Genomic DNA, 16,110 nt, shown 5'->3' with positions numbered 1-16,110 from the left:
TAGCTGTGAGAAAGTCAGTATGAGGTACAGAGGGGGGACATAGGCTGTAGAATCAGACAGCACTGGGTTCAATACCAAGGCTGTTGTTACCGCACATCTTTGGGCTAAAGAGTTAAACTCTCAAAAACTGAGGTTCCTCGTTTGAAAAATGGGAAAATAAAAATTATATTATAAAATCATAAGAATTGACTGGAAAATAAACATAAAGGACTAAGCATACATACCAGCATTCTTTTTTGAATCTAATGCGAATTAAGAGACAAGTTACTTTAATAAGCAAATTAAAATAATGGACTCCATATTATTTTCAAAGCTCTGCTTTGTCATCTTAAGGTGAAACAGTTTAAAAATAGGATATGAAATTCAGTGGGGGAAAATCAGCAAGTGATGAAACAGCAGAATATCCTTGCATTTTTTTTCAGAGAATTCATCTCTAAACAGTTTACCAGTGGAACTTATCTATTTTGGAGAGATTTGTCCAAGTTCACAAAAACAGGCACTGCTGAATGAAACCTTCCTGGGTTTCAGCAATATTGAGAGGTTACATTTTCTCCCCTGTGCTAATGCATCACATTTTTCATAAAATTGAAAGGAAAAAAAGTTATGAGCAGAATTTCATCAACCAGAACATTTTAGAAATGCAGAACCTGGGCTTTTGATTTTACACCATAAATCAAATAAAATGCAGGAAACCATTTTTTCCCAATCCTGATGCCATCATTTTGTACCTGCAGGGCCACATCTTGCCCTGGGAGGAGAGCTATTTCATTTCTTAACAATTGTAACGTTTTCTCTGAGGAATTCCAGTTGCTGCTGAGAACCAGCCCGTCTGAGAATATCCTTCAATGTTAAGTCAGTGATTCAATCAGAATCTGAAATAGTCTCACAGAAAAAAATCAGTTAGAAAGTTGCATCATGCAGACTCAATACTGGACCTTCAACTTCATTGTATCATTAAAGAAACAATTCTTTAAAAAACTAAACACATTGCACAAATAGGTTTGAATTGGCCAAGAGTCATGTTTTGAGTAAAGACCAAGAAGGAAAATAAACAAACAAGGTGGAAGAATTTGGGATGTGATTTTTTTTTTCATGGCATAAATTTATACGATTTATTATGTGCAGAAGACAGGAAAGTGTTGTCTGGGCCAGGATGACTCTCACCAGGTACCAGCACGAGGTGTGAAAAAGCAACATTCCTTCTACCCGGGAAGAGAGCTGTTCTGAAAGCAGCAGGACACTTTTTTCCCGCTGAAGAACTGTGTCTTAGGACTGTCTGTATTGAATTTGCTGTAGTGGAATTTGGTTCTCTGCAATGAATTTCTTCTCTATCAGTGTCTTCTTTGTCTTGTACCCTGTTTTTAATTTGACCACCAGCATTTGGCATTGAATGAAAAGCCCCAAACTCACTCAACTGGAGGGTCACTGCATAGAAGAACAAATCATTGCTTGTTTTTAATTTCTTTCCTTTCCTGGCACAGATACTAAATTGAAATGATGTTGAAAGTATTGATCTGAAAAAGAAAAAGAAAGAATTCAAGGGATTTGCTCCATTTAAAAAAATATGTGTCTTTACTCCGAAGTATTAAGAGCAGTCAGGGCTGTCGGAAACCAGTTTCCAGCAGGTGACTAGGTGATAAGAAATTGTTCAGGTTCAACTTCTAGTTCTGTTTCGTTCTTAATTTATAATAGTAATAGCTGATATATATCTGCCATGTCCAGTTTATAAATTGCTTTAGCATACATTAGTTACCTAATGTGATCCCCAAAGCAGCATAATGGTACAGATACCATCATTATCCCCATTTCACAGATAAGAAGACTGAGGTTCTGAGAGACTGACTTTATCCAGGTTTTTCAGTTAATGAGAGGCAGTGCTTGAAATCAAGCTTAAGTGTTCTGACTTCAAATTCCTTGTTCCTACTGTTGCCTTTTAAAGACCTAAAACTATGGGATACTTGAGCTGAAAGGGAACTTAGAGATCTGCTGGGCCAGCCTTTGCCTGGTTCTACAGGATGTTAACACATGTCCACAAAACAAAATTTGGGAAATGCCAAATTAAAGGATGTTAAGTGGATTTCTTGACCACAGAATGTCCCAGAGCCTTTATTTTGCAATGGATCTTGATGCCTTTTCTGATCTTATTTGGCGATGAATTTATTTTGGGGTCCATCTACCTAAGAACCACATTGTGTCAGGGGTCTGGAAGGAGCTGTCCTCTCTTCTTTTTTACAGAAATAAATCCTCATTTGTTCTGGACTTTCTCAGAGTACGCTATATTGTCACTCATATGCCACCTCAAGTCGACTTGGAAGAAAGTAGAAGAATTGAGCTTTTAATTGTTATGCAACAGATTTACCGCTGGAAACAGGAAGTAGTAACAAAGTGGCAGATTTCTGCCCTGCTGATTCTTTTCACAAACAATTATTAGTTGTGCACCAGATTCCAGGGACTGGGGGGTGGGGGGATCTGCGTGGAAAGATGAAGAGGACAGTTCCTGCCCTTAATGTATTCCCTCACCTTCTAGAACAAGGTGTAAACAAAACTAGCAAATAATGCCAAACATCTGATGAAAGCTGGCACGGGATGGGAGCCAGAGAGAGCGGCATCTGGTCCTGGAGGAGACGGACGGAGGGGGTGATCTGCGCTCAAGTCCCTGCTCGTCTTCCTGGCAGGAGAAAGGCCACATCAGCCCCTTCACCTGCCCCAGGCGAGGAGGGTGGTGGCTGGGTACCCAACCGGCAGAAGGTGTAGGTGCTCTCTGGGATCCATCGCAGCCCCAGGGCACCGGCGTCTGAGCTCCACAGCTTTCCTGACAGAAAGAAAAAAATAGATTGAAAACGTCTCAGCTCCACATGTCCTATTTTTAATTGATTTGCACACAGGCTCTTCAATCACGGTATTAATATTTAATTGTCCTGTCAGGTCAGATCCTTCCCCATCAGACAGTTAAAGATGGTTTTGGACAGACGAGGAAATGAGGGGGTGGAATGGCATGAAATGAGGAAAGTGAGGCATTTGCTCAGAGGGGATCGGATCTGAGGACCAAGGAGGGTCCTGAGAAGAAGTACACCTTGCTCACTTTCTCTCTGCCACTGTTCCTCCATTGCACACATCTGTAACCACCGCAGCACTTGTCCACAAGGCCATTGGGAGCCATATAAGAGCTTAGACAACACCAAGGCCTGAGGAGAAAGTAGGGGGTTTCTTCAATGAGAAGCCAAGAGGCTGGTGCCTGGGGAAGGGTCCAGAGGATGAAGTGTTCATATGCCATGTTTTCTAAGTTTGTGAGGAGAGATTGGTGTTTTGACTCTGGACTCCACCTCAGGCCGGGTGGAACCGGCTTGAACGCACATTTCTTTGAGAAACGGTGTCCCTCTGGGATGTACACCATCACAGCAGCCGAGAAAAATGGCCCGGGAACTATTTTAGGTGAACGCGCTCTCAGAGGCGGTGAATAAACGTCTCAAATGTGACTCGTTCCAAGAGGCTATTAATAGGCAGGAGATGAGAGGGATGGGAGAACTGGATTTCATTCAGTTTCGGACTCTCGCTTTATTTATACCTCCTTTTTCAACACAGAAAGGAGGAGGGAGAGCTTGTCTTGCCGCGTTTCCAGGGGATCAGGGAGAAAGCGGCCACCTCCCCCTCTTCTCCCGAGTCAAAGAGGCAAAAGCAGCGCACTCACCGCGGGTCCCAGCACAGTCCTTTCTGACCATCGCCCGTGGCTTTGCTGAACACAAGCCTACCAAGTCCAGAGAGTCACAGAAAATCAAGATGAGGCGATGCCTCTATTCCTATTCCTATTTGCTTCGACATCGCCGTCGCCTCTCTGTGCATCTTCTGGGCTTGAAGCAGCGGTTCTCATGGGGAAAGAATTGCTGGAAGGGGACTTCTGGAAATGCCCGAGTGTATTTGGCTGTCTTAATAGTGTCCTGGGATGATCTTACCATTTAGTGGGAAAGGGCAGAGATGCTGGACAGGCTGAAACACTCTGGCTGGTGTCCCCAACCAAGAACTGCCCCTGCCCTGCATGACGACTTGGGGCCCCTCTGTGTATTCTCAGCGGAGGATGTGTTTGGAATGGTCTGAGAGTAAACCTGAACTCCATTTTACTCATCCACATAAAGAGTACTTGTTTCATGTTTTAACGGCTGTGGAAAATCAAGGAAAGACAGACTTTTGTTTTGTTTGGGGCTTTACCAAGAGTTGTTCATCTTTCGGAAGAATCAGATCCCTGATGGCAATGACACTTGTGGTATTTGTTACCAAAACCACATGCCTGTGCCGGTCTGCGTCTGCAGCTGTCAGATTTCCGCACGGGAGGATCTGACTACTTCCTGCTGGCTCCTGACGCAGTCGCACCAAACCTTTACATATTGAAACACATCTGATGTTATCCTAAGCGACTTTGGTTTTATTTTGCCTTTACATTCCATTAGGGCATTATACTGATTTTTAGAATCGTATGTAGGTGGATAATATTAATTTAATTTAAGGAACATAAAGGGGATATTATAGAATATTTGTTGTGGGGGAGGCATTGGGTCTGATCCAGGTCCTAAAACAGGGGTGAGATAACTGGTTTAGATTTTAAAACAGGACAAACTCCTGAGAGAAGAGCCAGGCAAATGGATCATCAGCCACAGGACTCTCTGAATCATGTTCTGCTCTGAGGCTCAAATGCTTCTGCAAATGTGCCTGCGAGAATCAGGCAGTTCACGGGGAAGAGTAAAGGGGCAGAAAAGCAAGAGTTCAAGGGCCATGGTAGGGGCACGAGCTCTCAGCCTCACTGGGCACTGTGGGGTCTGCGCCTGGCTGGGGCTCATGGCCTGCTGACTGTAGCCCTGCAAGATTGCAGGCATAGCATTGCTAGATTTTCCATGCTTGCAGTGGAACCTGAAAGTCGGTGTGCTGGCAATTGTATTAGGTGTGGTAAGCCTCCAACGAAGAGAGCCAACAATACAACGGCTTAAGGACCAGGATATTGATTTCTTTTGAAGGTCTTGATCAAGGCAGGGCCACAGCCACATGTGGATGTCAGCCAGGAGAAGAGGGATGAGGGCGTGGAGGAGAGCATGAGCATCATTAAGGTCCAGACCCGGAAGCGGTGCACCTCCGTTCCACTTTTACATGCCCTCTGATGGGTGAGGAAATGCCATCTTTAGCTGGGCAACCATCGCCTGGCTGTAGCACTGACTGTCTCTGCCAGAGTACTTACTCCAAGCACTGAAACCAGTCCTCTGCAGACCATGGAGCTGAACTTGGCTCAAAGACTGCCTGTCCTGCTCTGCTGGAATTCACCATTTAGTTGTAGATTTAAGTTCCACACCAGGAGAAACCATTTAGACTAGAGGAAGAAGGAGGAAGGCAGGGGGGCCAACGTGTTTAAGTTGGTGGCGGGGTGGCATGCTCAGAGCAGACACTCTTAGTGGGGACAGCTTGGAGGATGGAAGGACACAGAACGCAGGTAAGGGAGGTTTTATTCAGGTTATCTGTCTTACCTCCACCTTGCCTGACAAAGCCCTCCTAGGCCAGCCTAGATGCTCCTATTCTGTGTGCCTGGCAGAGCACCAAATGTACTTATTGTTTTCCTTACCTATTTTTGTCTTCCCATCTAGACTGCAATTATATTTTGCTCACTTTTATATCCCCAGGGTCTTGCAGAGTAATTAGTATAGTAGGTGCTCAACAAATCCTTGATGAACGACTGACAAAATTCTATGAACAGTAGAAAACTAATGCATGCTTCTGAGTCAGTGCAAGGCACCATCACGGTGTTTCGTTAAGACTAATCTGGTTATCACGTTCAGAAGGCCAGAGTCAGCAGAAAAAAGACAGACTGGGTTTCTTGGCAAAGTACTCTGTGACTGAGGGTAGAGATGTCCTGTGGGAAGGAATGGGCTTCAAAAGGCTGGTGGGTTGGGGGCGTCTGCATGAGGAGTGGAGAATTCGAAACTCTGCTTCTGGATGTTTCCGTCCAAGTCTAGTCTAGTGATAACAGAGTTAGCTGCAGTACCAGTCACCAAGGCAAGGCCTGACTGGAGAAGACAGAGGTGAGCAGCAAACCCTTGAGGGTTCTATGTCCTATGCAATTGAATTAAAATAGAAACTCTAGGAGAGGCTTCCTGGATGAGGGACCATTTATGATGGGCTTTGAGACGTGAGGAAAATGAAGGTTCTGAAAAAGCATGTCAGCTTCATTAATTTGCCAAGAATCTAGTGAGTCCAATAAATATTTTTATGAAAGAAAAAAAAAATTATGAAATGGACAGTTAGCTATGGTTTGTACTAGTCTCTTCCGAAGAATGAATGGGAGGACAATTGGGGGTTCTTCTCAAGTTGGAAAGTTTCTGTTGCTCTATCAGGTTGTGGCCACTCAAGCCCATTGAAGAAAGCTGTGATCTTTGAGGAATAAGGTTCTGCTGGATGTGAGGGGGAGGTTCTGGGAGAAGTCAGGTCACCCCTTCCCTGAGCCAGTGATCTAGGAAACACCAAACAGGTGGCAGCCCCTGTGGTCCAGGATCGGCCCGGATGCTGACCTTGCCAGTCACCCCAGCCAGCCAGCGGAAGCTTCCACAGCCCCAGGGGCTGGCAGGCGGCCCCAGCATCCGCTGTCACATCCTCAGGGTTGTGAAAGAAAGCCACAGGTCTTCCATTGTGTGCAGGGCAGTGGGACTGTATGTGGGGAGCCTCAGACAGAACTGAGACACACCTCGGGGTGGGGGCAGTCTCCACAATTAAACAAAGGCTTGGCTGTTGGAAGATCCCTCGGGGAGTGAGACTTTGGATTATTAGGCTTGGGTTAAGGAAAGGGCTTTCTCTGCAAACACAGCAGATGCCTGGAAGTGACGCTGCCCACTCAAGATGTTCGTGGGAGGCAAGGCTGAAAGGCCCAGCATGGCAGGTGGTCAGGGTCGCGGCGCTACTAAGCAGGTCTTGGGAGCCGAGGGTGAGGAAGGGTCGGGCTTGGTTTTAAGCCTTGGAGAAGGAGGCTCTGAATGTGGCTGGAGGTGAAGGTGAGACAGAGGAGGATCATGTTGAAGGAGAACTAGAGAGGAAGTCAGAAGGCTTGGGTTTTAATTTCAAGTTTTACCATCTAGCGCTTGACTGGAAGTCATTTTCCTTCTTTGTGCCCTCTTTTCTACACCTGTCCTGCTCTGGCCCAGGTTTGGTGGGGGTGGGAGTAGGGCAGATGGATAGGCTTGGAAGAGGCACAGAGTCCCACACCACTGTGAAGGGCTGATGCATCAGCGATTTCGATTTCCTTGCACTTCGTAAGCACATGATGGATACTCAGTAAATATAACACAGCCACTGTTTCAGGCTCAGAGACCTCCCCTCCTGGAATACTATTCTCTACCAAGGTCAAGGGGGCTCCAGATAATCTAAGGGAGCAATGATTTCCCTTCCTGCAGCTTCCAGGATAGATTAGAAATAATAAAATGTTTGGGCCTAAGAATTAAAAATCAGGATGGATCTAAAGTACTTCACCCCCAAATATCTCATTCTTTCAAAGATGATGATCCGAATAATTGAGATTCTGAAAGAGACTGAAAAATGCTCTTTGGGAAGATTAGATTTCTTTGCAGAATAACAGATTAAGTTTTTTGTTTTAAATGACTGACAACAACAAAGTTAAAATATCCAAAACTACCTCATGAATCAATCAACCAAGGAAACAGACATTTCCATTATTCAGATGTTAGCAAGACTCTAAGTGTAAATATCTCAGAAGTACTAGAAGGTCATATTTGCAACGGACTTTTAAAGGTGAATTTAGCCCAACGTACACACTTTACGGGTGAAGAAACTGAGACCCAGAAAAGAGGTTACAGTAAGAAATGAAAAACGCATATGCAAAGTTTACCTTCTCCTACGCTGAATGAGGATATGATGTCAGCGTGTCCACCCACACATGACACCTGGCTGCCGGGGACACCTGCAAGGCTGCCGTGGGGTGACGTGTGGTTTGATTTTCCTCAGCATCTCTTCCTTTGGGAGAACGCTTCTCTTATTTTCCTGGATCTGTCAGTCAAGGTGCTGTTCATCATGGGAGGACACTTGACCCAGGTTGGTCACTAGTCACAGGGACTGGTCTGGAGTGGGCATGTGATCCAAGCAGAACTCATCAAAGGCTTTTCCTGGGATTTTTATGTGGATGGATCCAAAGAAGCATGCTTCCTTGACTGCAAAGAGGAAGCTATTTATAGTAGGAGAAAATGAGGCTATTCTTGAAGGAAGAAAACCCTAGATAGACAGACTGTAGATAAATGATGATAGATATAGATAGATAGATAGATAGATAGATACACATACACACAGAAACATAGAAAGAACCCGCTTCTGCACTTGCTACTTCTTTTGCTTGAGCTAGTTTGAATTCAGTTTCTGTCACTTGCAAACAAAAAAAGTTGTGATCAATATAATAGAAACACAATGGCCCTGTGACTTTTTAATGATCTAAAGCTGATAAGTTGGTGGTAGAAGGGAAAGAAATGTAAATAGAATCCCTCTCCTCACCTGGAATGTGTTCCCTGGGACTTGGCACTAGGAGGAGACTGTGGGCCTTTACTGTTTATTGCACCCCCCTTTTGTCTATTTCAAAACATTGACAATATGTTGAAATATACAAACATTTTGAAAAGTTACAATGTCCAGCAGCCAAATGCAACTGTTGATTTGGCTACAAGGCAATCGTGATGTACAGGCTTTATTGAATTCTGCTGCTCACTTTATGTATTATTCAGAAACACACAAAAAATGGCCATCTGAATCGTGGTAACGGCTGTACAACACTCCCCTGTGTCATATGGCAGTTTATTAAACTGTTCCCCAAATGTTCAACATTTTAAAAAAAGAACACCTAGGTGGTCTTCTGCTACTCTTTTGCAGAATTTTAGTTAAATTTATTTTCAGGTCAAATGTTGGATTACTTCCAACAAGCTGCTGTTCCGTGAAAACTGCACATTTGCACTTGCCTTTGTAAATGTTATCCTTTCTGCCCTTGGAATCTCCTGCCCCTTTCTTTTGATGTCCTTGTTTTGGTTAACTCTTATTCATCCTTTAAAGCCCTGCTCTGACACTCCCTCATTGATTTGTTCTTTTATCAAGAATTTACTGAACTAAGTGCTGTGCTGGGAGCTGGGGATATGGCAAGGAACATGCCGTTCATTCATTCAACCAACAGGTATTTCTTGAAGGTCTGCTATGTGGCAGTTGCAGTGTTAGGTGCAGGAAATCCAGTGGTGAGTAAGACAAGGTCCCTGCCCTTGTGGAGCTTAGATTCTATCGGGAGATAAAAAAATAGAATTCATGAAGGAGTGGGATGTGTTCTCCTGTCATTTATCTCCATCCTTCTCAGTAGCTATTTCTTACCTGTGTTTCCTACTAGACTGTGAGGAGAGAGGCTGTGTCCTTCACCCCATCTCTCCACAGTGGCGCAGGGCCCAAGGACACCACAAGCGCCACACGATGCCCAGCCTGAGCCCACCAGCGCTTCCTTATTCACAGAGGCTGTTGCCCAGCGAGGCGGGGAGGAGGGGCTACCTGTGGGAGGAGGGCAGTGCTTCCCCAAGGCCTGGCAGAATCCTCTCCAGCAGTAGGTGGAAAGAGGAATTTAATGAGGTTTAAAAGGAGACAATAAAGAAGATCCAAAGACATGGCCATCTGGGCTTCAGCAGTTTATGAGAAGGGAAGCCCAGCCCCAGACAACAGCTGGTTAAACTCGGAAGAGAAGCCACACGACTTTAATCCCCCGTGGAAGCTATTGGTGGGGTCCGTGGGCAAGGCTGTGACTGTCACTGCTTTCTAATGACTCCGCCGTGGGCTCCCTGCAGTTTGGGGAGAGGGAGTTCAGAAGACCAGGCAGGAGGGTGCAGGGCAGATGCAGGAGGTTCTGGGTGGTCAGTTGCTGAGTGCTGAGATGGGGCCAAGGCTCCTGTGGCTGGTGACCCGTGGTGTCCTTTGCTCCAGAGCTAAAGGGACTGTGGCGTTCATCTGGTCCTACCCCTTTATTTAGAAGAGAACACTGAGACCCACAGAGGTTAGGCAGCCTGACAAAGGCCAAAGAGCTAGGAGGAGGCCAAGCCAGGAGTTAGCCCCAAGTTCTCCTGCCTCTGCAGCAAGCTGAGCCCCCTCAGGTAGGACGTGGGAACTGTGACAATTCCTCCACCACACGCAGACAGTTTTCAAGATTGGTATCCGGCCCTCTTTGCTTTTTCTCCGCCTCCTTCCTTCCCTCCCAAGGCGAGTGCCACACCCGTGTGCCCCAGGCACTGGGAGAGGTGCTGAGGGTGGAGATGCCAGGTCTGGTTGCAGGCCGAGGGGCTCCCGGGCTCTGGGGGAGGAACACTTACCCCTAGGTAACGAAGCCTCCGTGTGGTCAGGCAGGATGCACGTGAGATCTAAGCGCACAGGGGTCCCCCGGCTGATCCGGGGGCATCAGGGACCACATCCTGGAGGAGGGGACACTTGTGCCCAGGGGTGAAGAATGAGAGGGAGACAGGCGTGCGACAGGCTTTAAACAGGAAAGGGAGATCCTAGGAATTTCATTTCGGATAAGACGCTGGTGACAGGGATTTAAAGGGGCAGAGATAGGGGCGAGCTGACGGAAGGCAGTGATCTAAGGAGGAGGGGCCGAGGGCCTGGAGTTGTGCACGGCAGGCAGGCAGGCAGGAAAAGAGTCAAGAACTATTTAGAAGGTAACATCAGCACGCCTGTCGATTGGTGGGGAGGCGACAAGGAGGCAATGGAGGAGCAGGCTGAGCCCCCAGGGTCACCTTGTCGTCGTGGTCTGACGTCGCTTCCACCAGGCTCCTGGCTGCTCACTGGATATCTCTGTGCGGATAAGCACTGGCCTCTCAAACCCAAAAGCACTACTTGATTCTTCACAGAATTGTCTCCTCTGCTTCATTTTCTGGTTCCACTCAGTGGTTCCCTTCCTTGGCCAAGCTGATGGTTTCTCTCAGGCCAGCTCAGCTCACCTGAATTTTTTGTGAGGCCGAATTTAAAAGGCACTCATTCCACATATCAATTTTGGGGAACACAATTCAGCCCATAACAAGAACCAAATAAAATCACACGCAAAATGCCTAGCATGATGTCTGCCTGGCACACGGTAACATCCTACAAATTTGAGTTCCCCCCTCTTTCCTGCTAGTAGGATACTAAACGTTTAAAACATCCATTTTAGATGGAGCAAGTATCAACTCTGGCTCCTGTGGGTATAAATTGTTACTAAATAGGGATAAGGGGGATCCAAATTAATGAGCTTCTATTAATCAAAACTGGTTTGGGAATTTCATTTTTTAAAAATTAGATTTATTGAGGTATAATTCTATATCATAAAATTCACCCTTTCAAAGTGTTCAATATATGTTCAAGGAGTTCTTACAAAGGTATATAGTCGTGTAACCACCATTACAATCAATATACAGAATATTTTGCTATTTTGCTATTGCTATTACAATAGCATATATGCTATAACATTTTGCTATTGCTCCAAAAAGTACGCTCATGTCCCTTTGCCATTTCCCCCCTCTCCGAGCCCTTTGTAACCACTGATCTTTCTGTCTCTACAATTTTGACTTTTCCATTATGTCATATAAATGGACATTTGATATGTAGTCATTTGTGATTGACTTCTTTCACTTAGCATAATACTTTTGAGATTCATCCATACAGCTACATGTATCAGTTTCAGTAGTTGTCCGTTTATCACCTTTTTTTTTTTACCAATTTATACCAAAGATACCACAATTTGTTAAACCATTCGCCAATTGATGGGCATTTGAATGGTTTCTACTTTTCGGTGATTATGAATAGAGCTTCTATGAACATTAAGAGTACACGTCTTTTTGTGGACGTATGCTTTCCTTTCTCTTGGATAAGTACCTTAGAATGGGATTGCTGGGCGCTAGGATACGGGGATGCTTAACTTTTTAAAAAACTGCAAACTGGGTACCATTTTGCACCCCCATTGGCTGAGTGTTTTACACATATTTTATCACAGTCTGTGCCTTGTCTTTTCATTTTTCTTAACACTATCTTTTGAAAAGCAGGAGTTTAAAATTTTGATGAAATCTAATTTATCAATTTTTATTTTTATGATGTATGATTTGTGTGTGTGTGTAGCTAAAAATCTTTATTTAATCCAAGGTCACAAGGTTTTATCTTCTATTTTTCTTCCAGAAGCTTTATAATTTTAGTTCTTGCATTACTACTATGATCCGTTTCAAGTCAATTTTTGTATGTGGTTTGAAGTAAGGGTCAAGGTTAGTTTTAGGCATATGAATGCCCAATCATATACCAACACAATGCATTAAAAAGGCATCAAATTACCCCCATCAAACTACCTTGACACCTTTGTCTAAAATCAGTTGACACTACACATGTGGGCCCACATCTGGACTCTTATATTGTTCCATTAATCTATCTTTCTATACTGTGTGCCTATGCTACGTGTGTGTGTCCAAATCCATATTGTCTTTATTTTTGTAGCTTAAAAATAGTCTTCAAATCAGGTAGTGTTAGTTTTCCAATTTCATTCTTCTTTTTCAAAATTGTTTCTGCTATTCTAGATCCTCTGCATTTCTATATAAACTTCAGAATCAGTTTGTGAATTTTTACACAAAAGCCTATCAGGAGTTTGATTGGGATTACTTGTATCTATAAAGGAATTCATTTTGATAAATTAGATGAACACCATTCCTAATTTGGTCAAGCTTTGAAACAAGCTTTGGTATTTTAGAAAACTGTTCAGTTTTTAATTAGGTTGAGTGTTTATTTCGAAGCCTGTGATTCTCACCTTCTCTTCTGAGTCTAGGATGCAATGGAAAGAAGCATCACTCTGGTGACAGAAACACCCGGGAATGTGTTTTGTCCTTGAGAGGAAAGACAGTTTCCTCCTTCAGGGGAACTCTGTCTACGTCTGTGATAGGTAAAATCTCACAACTCAAACCCAAGAGAAGCTGTTTCAGGCATTCCCAAATAACCACCCTTCCCTCCTTTGTCAAGAGCAAAGTTCATCGGATTTAGGAAAAGTGGTCTCATTCACAGCCCAAGCACACCACAGGCCCCAGGAGAGCGTGTTCTGGGAAGGGACTGAGGAGAGGCCCAGAAAAAGCCAGGGCAGAGGCTTTCTGGAAGCATTGTCACCACTAGCAGGGGGTCTTCCAGATGAAATATCCAGAGTAGGGGCCATGATTGCCACCCAGCCAGCTCCCCAGGGACTACCCTTAGAAAACCAGCCTGTCAGCAGCAGAATTGTTGCCTGTTCTTTATACTGTGAATTGTTAGCAGTTTCTAAATAGACCATTCATTTTTCCTTTTAGCACAGAAGGGTCTCACAACTCCAAATACCACCAGGGGCCTGAATGTTTCAAGTCAAAACATTCCCCAAACCACAGCCCTCGGGTGAGAGGCCGAGCTAGCCAAGGGTTTGGAGGAAAAACAACCACCTACCAGCCTGGAAACCACTGTGTACACAGGCGGCTGCTCGCCTTGCTCACAGAGGCTGGGAGACTGAGCATTTTCACTAGTGAGACTTAATCTGAAAAAGCCACCTTCCCTACACTTCCCCTCTGCCTGAGGAAATAAACCCAGTCCTGGGGCTGGAGGCTTCGCGGGGGGCGGGGCCGCCCAGGGTACCTGGAGGACCTGAGCCACTCCTGCCCCGCTTCTTCCTCCCCGGTTGTGATTAAAAAAAAGAGAGAGAGAGAGAGAGAGAGAAAAGAGAGGCTTTTGCAACAGGCCCGGTGCAGCATTTGATTCGGGGAGCAGCGGAGCGGTGTCAAACCTCTGCCAGGATCCTGCGGCGTCTGCCCAGCAACTCCAGGAACACGAGCGCGGCGGCGCTGCAGAGACGCTGGCGCGGGCACCAGCCCACCGGGGAAAGCCGGGATCTCTGGAGTTGTGGCTCCCAGGGCCCCCGACCGCCATCCAGCAGGCAAAAGAGATCCCGGAGGTCCTAGTGGAGCCGCGCGGTCGGCGGTGCTGCCTGCCGGGCCGCTTCCTGCGGGAGGGGCGGCTTCGCCAAGTGCCTTGAGATCTCTGACAGGATGAGGACGCCAAGAGGAGGCGCTTGGCCGCAAGATCCTGCCTGAGTCGCGGCTGCTCAGGCCGCACCGGAAGGAGAAGATGTCCTTGGAGATGTCTGTTCATTGCCCTCTCGCCCACCAGCACGGAGTTGTAGGTGCACGTGGACACGAACTTCATGTTGGTGGTGCTGGAGCGCTGCTGCCGCCGAAGATCTCCCCTGGAGCCGCACCGGCGGAGGAAGGCGACGACCCAGCCCGAGGTCCGCCGCTACCTGCAGCACGTGGTCCTCGGCTGCCGGTACCTGCACCCAAACCAGGTTATTCACCGGGACCTCAAGCTGGGCAAACTCTTCCTGAATGACGATCTGGAGGTGAAAATAGGGGATCTGGCCCGGCAACCAAAGGTGAATATGATGGGGAACAGAAGAAGAAAACCCTGTCTAAATACGTAGCTCTTGAGGCTCTGAGCAAGAAAGGGCACCGTTTCCTGGTGGACGGGGGGCCTATTGGGTGCATCATGTTGATATATACCTTGTCGGTGGGTAGATCACCTTTTGAGATCTCTTGCCTAAAACTGACCGACTTCTGGATCAAGAAGAAGGAATGCAGGATCCCCAAGCACATCAACCCCGTGGCCACCTCCCTCTTCCAGAAGATGCCGCAGACAGGTCCCACTGCTCACCTGATCATTCATGAGCAGCTCAAGACGAGTCCTTTACTTCTGGCTACATCCCAGCCCATCTCCCATTACCTGCCCCACCATTCCATCAAGGTATTCAATCGCTCCCAGAAGCCTGGATCCCAGCAACAGGAAGACTCTCATAGTCCTAAATAAAGGCCTAGAGAACTCTATGCCCAAGACTCTCTGGGGAAAAGAGGGACCAGTGGTCCAGGAGACCAGAGAGTGCCACCTTGGTGACATGCTATAGCGGCTGCATAGCGTGAATGCCTCCAGGCCCTCTGAGACGGGCTGGTGAGGCAAGAGGAGGCTGAGGGTCCCTCTGGCACCCCCATCTTCTGAGTCAGCAAGCGGGGGACGATTGGGACAAGTGCAGCCTCGGGCATCAGCCGTGTAGCAAAGTGTCGGGGGTGTTCTCCAATGGTTGGACTCACCTCATCCTCTGGTGCCTTGGTGACAGTCTGTGGTTCATAGAGCACGGTGGTGCAGAGTTCTCCCTCGCCGTGAGTTCCCATCCCAACTCCTCCGTGAAGATCACTCTCCAAGTACTTCCAAAACTACATGAGTGAACACTTGCTGAAGGTGGGTACCCACGGGAAGGTGATGAACTAGTCCAACAACCCTACCTGCCTACCTGATTCTGCAAGCACAGCACCATCATCCTGCATCCTGCGACGTCTTCCAGGACCACAGCAAACTCATCCTGTGCCCAGCATGGCAGCTGTGACCTACATCGACTAGAAGCCGGATTTCCACAAGTACTGCCTGAATCTCCTGGAGAAGCACAGCCGCCCCAAGAGTCTGGCAAGTCAGCTCTTCTATGCCCGCCCATGGTGGACAAGCTGCTGAGCTTTCGCTCAGCCAACAACCGCCTCAGGATCTCCTCATAGTCCCTCCCCTAGGACTACTGCCCCTCCTCACCCCCACCGGCCCCTTGGGCCCCTATGGGTTAGCTCCCGCCGTGCTGGGTTTTCTGTGATATGTCCCCTCACTCGGACCGGGTGGCTGGAAAAAGAGCTATGTCTTCCTTGTAGGTGGGAGTTGCTATTAAGTTATTTTTGTACATGTTGGGGTGTCTGTTCTACAGCCTCTTCACCTTCCCTCTCAACCCCACCGTATGAATTGTACAGAATACTGCTATCGAATTTGGGACTGTCTTTTTCTTGGCTTTATACACATTAAACACATGTGAATCTTTTTAAAAAGGTGTGGGGAGCGCTGATTGGCTGCTAGTTGTCACGTGCACTCAGTGGCCACCTGGCTCAGCCAGTCAGCAGCAAGAATTGAGTACTCTGGAGGTGCTGTGCAGAGGTGGCTATACGGGATGCCTGCCTTCATTGCCCCTTAGCCCAATAAGTCATGTAGCAATGGTAAACAAATTCAGTGACAACG

The 16,110-nt window shown here is 46.6% G+C and overlaps 1 pseudogene; it reads left to right on the top strand.

The window, feature by feature from the left end:
- Positions 1 to 14,045: 14,045 nt before the first annotated feature.
- LOC102999037 (serine/threonine-protein kinase PLK1-like) lies at positions 14,046 to 15,608 on the top strand (annotated as a pseudogene).
- Positions 15,609 to 16,110: the final 502 nt, after the last annotated feature.

The sequence above is a fragment of the Balaenoptera acutorostrata genome, chromosome 1, assembly GCF_949987535.1.
Source record: "Balaenoptera acutorostrata chromosome 1, mBalAcu1.1, whole genome shotgun sequence".
NCBI lineage: Eukaryota > Metazoa > Chordata > Mammalia > Artiodactyla > Balaenopteridae > Balaenoptera > Balaenoptera acutorostrata.
Note: the sequence above shows the minus strand (reverse complement) of the source record. Positions and strands in the feature narration are given on the sequence as shown.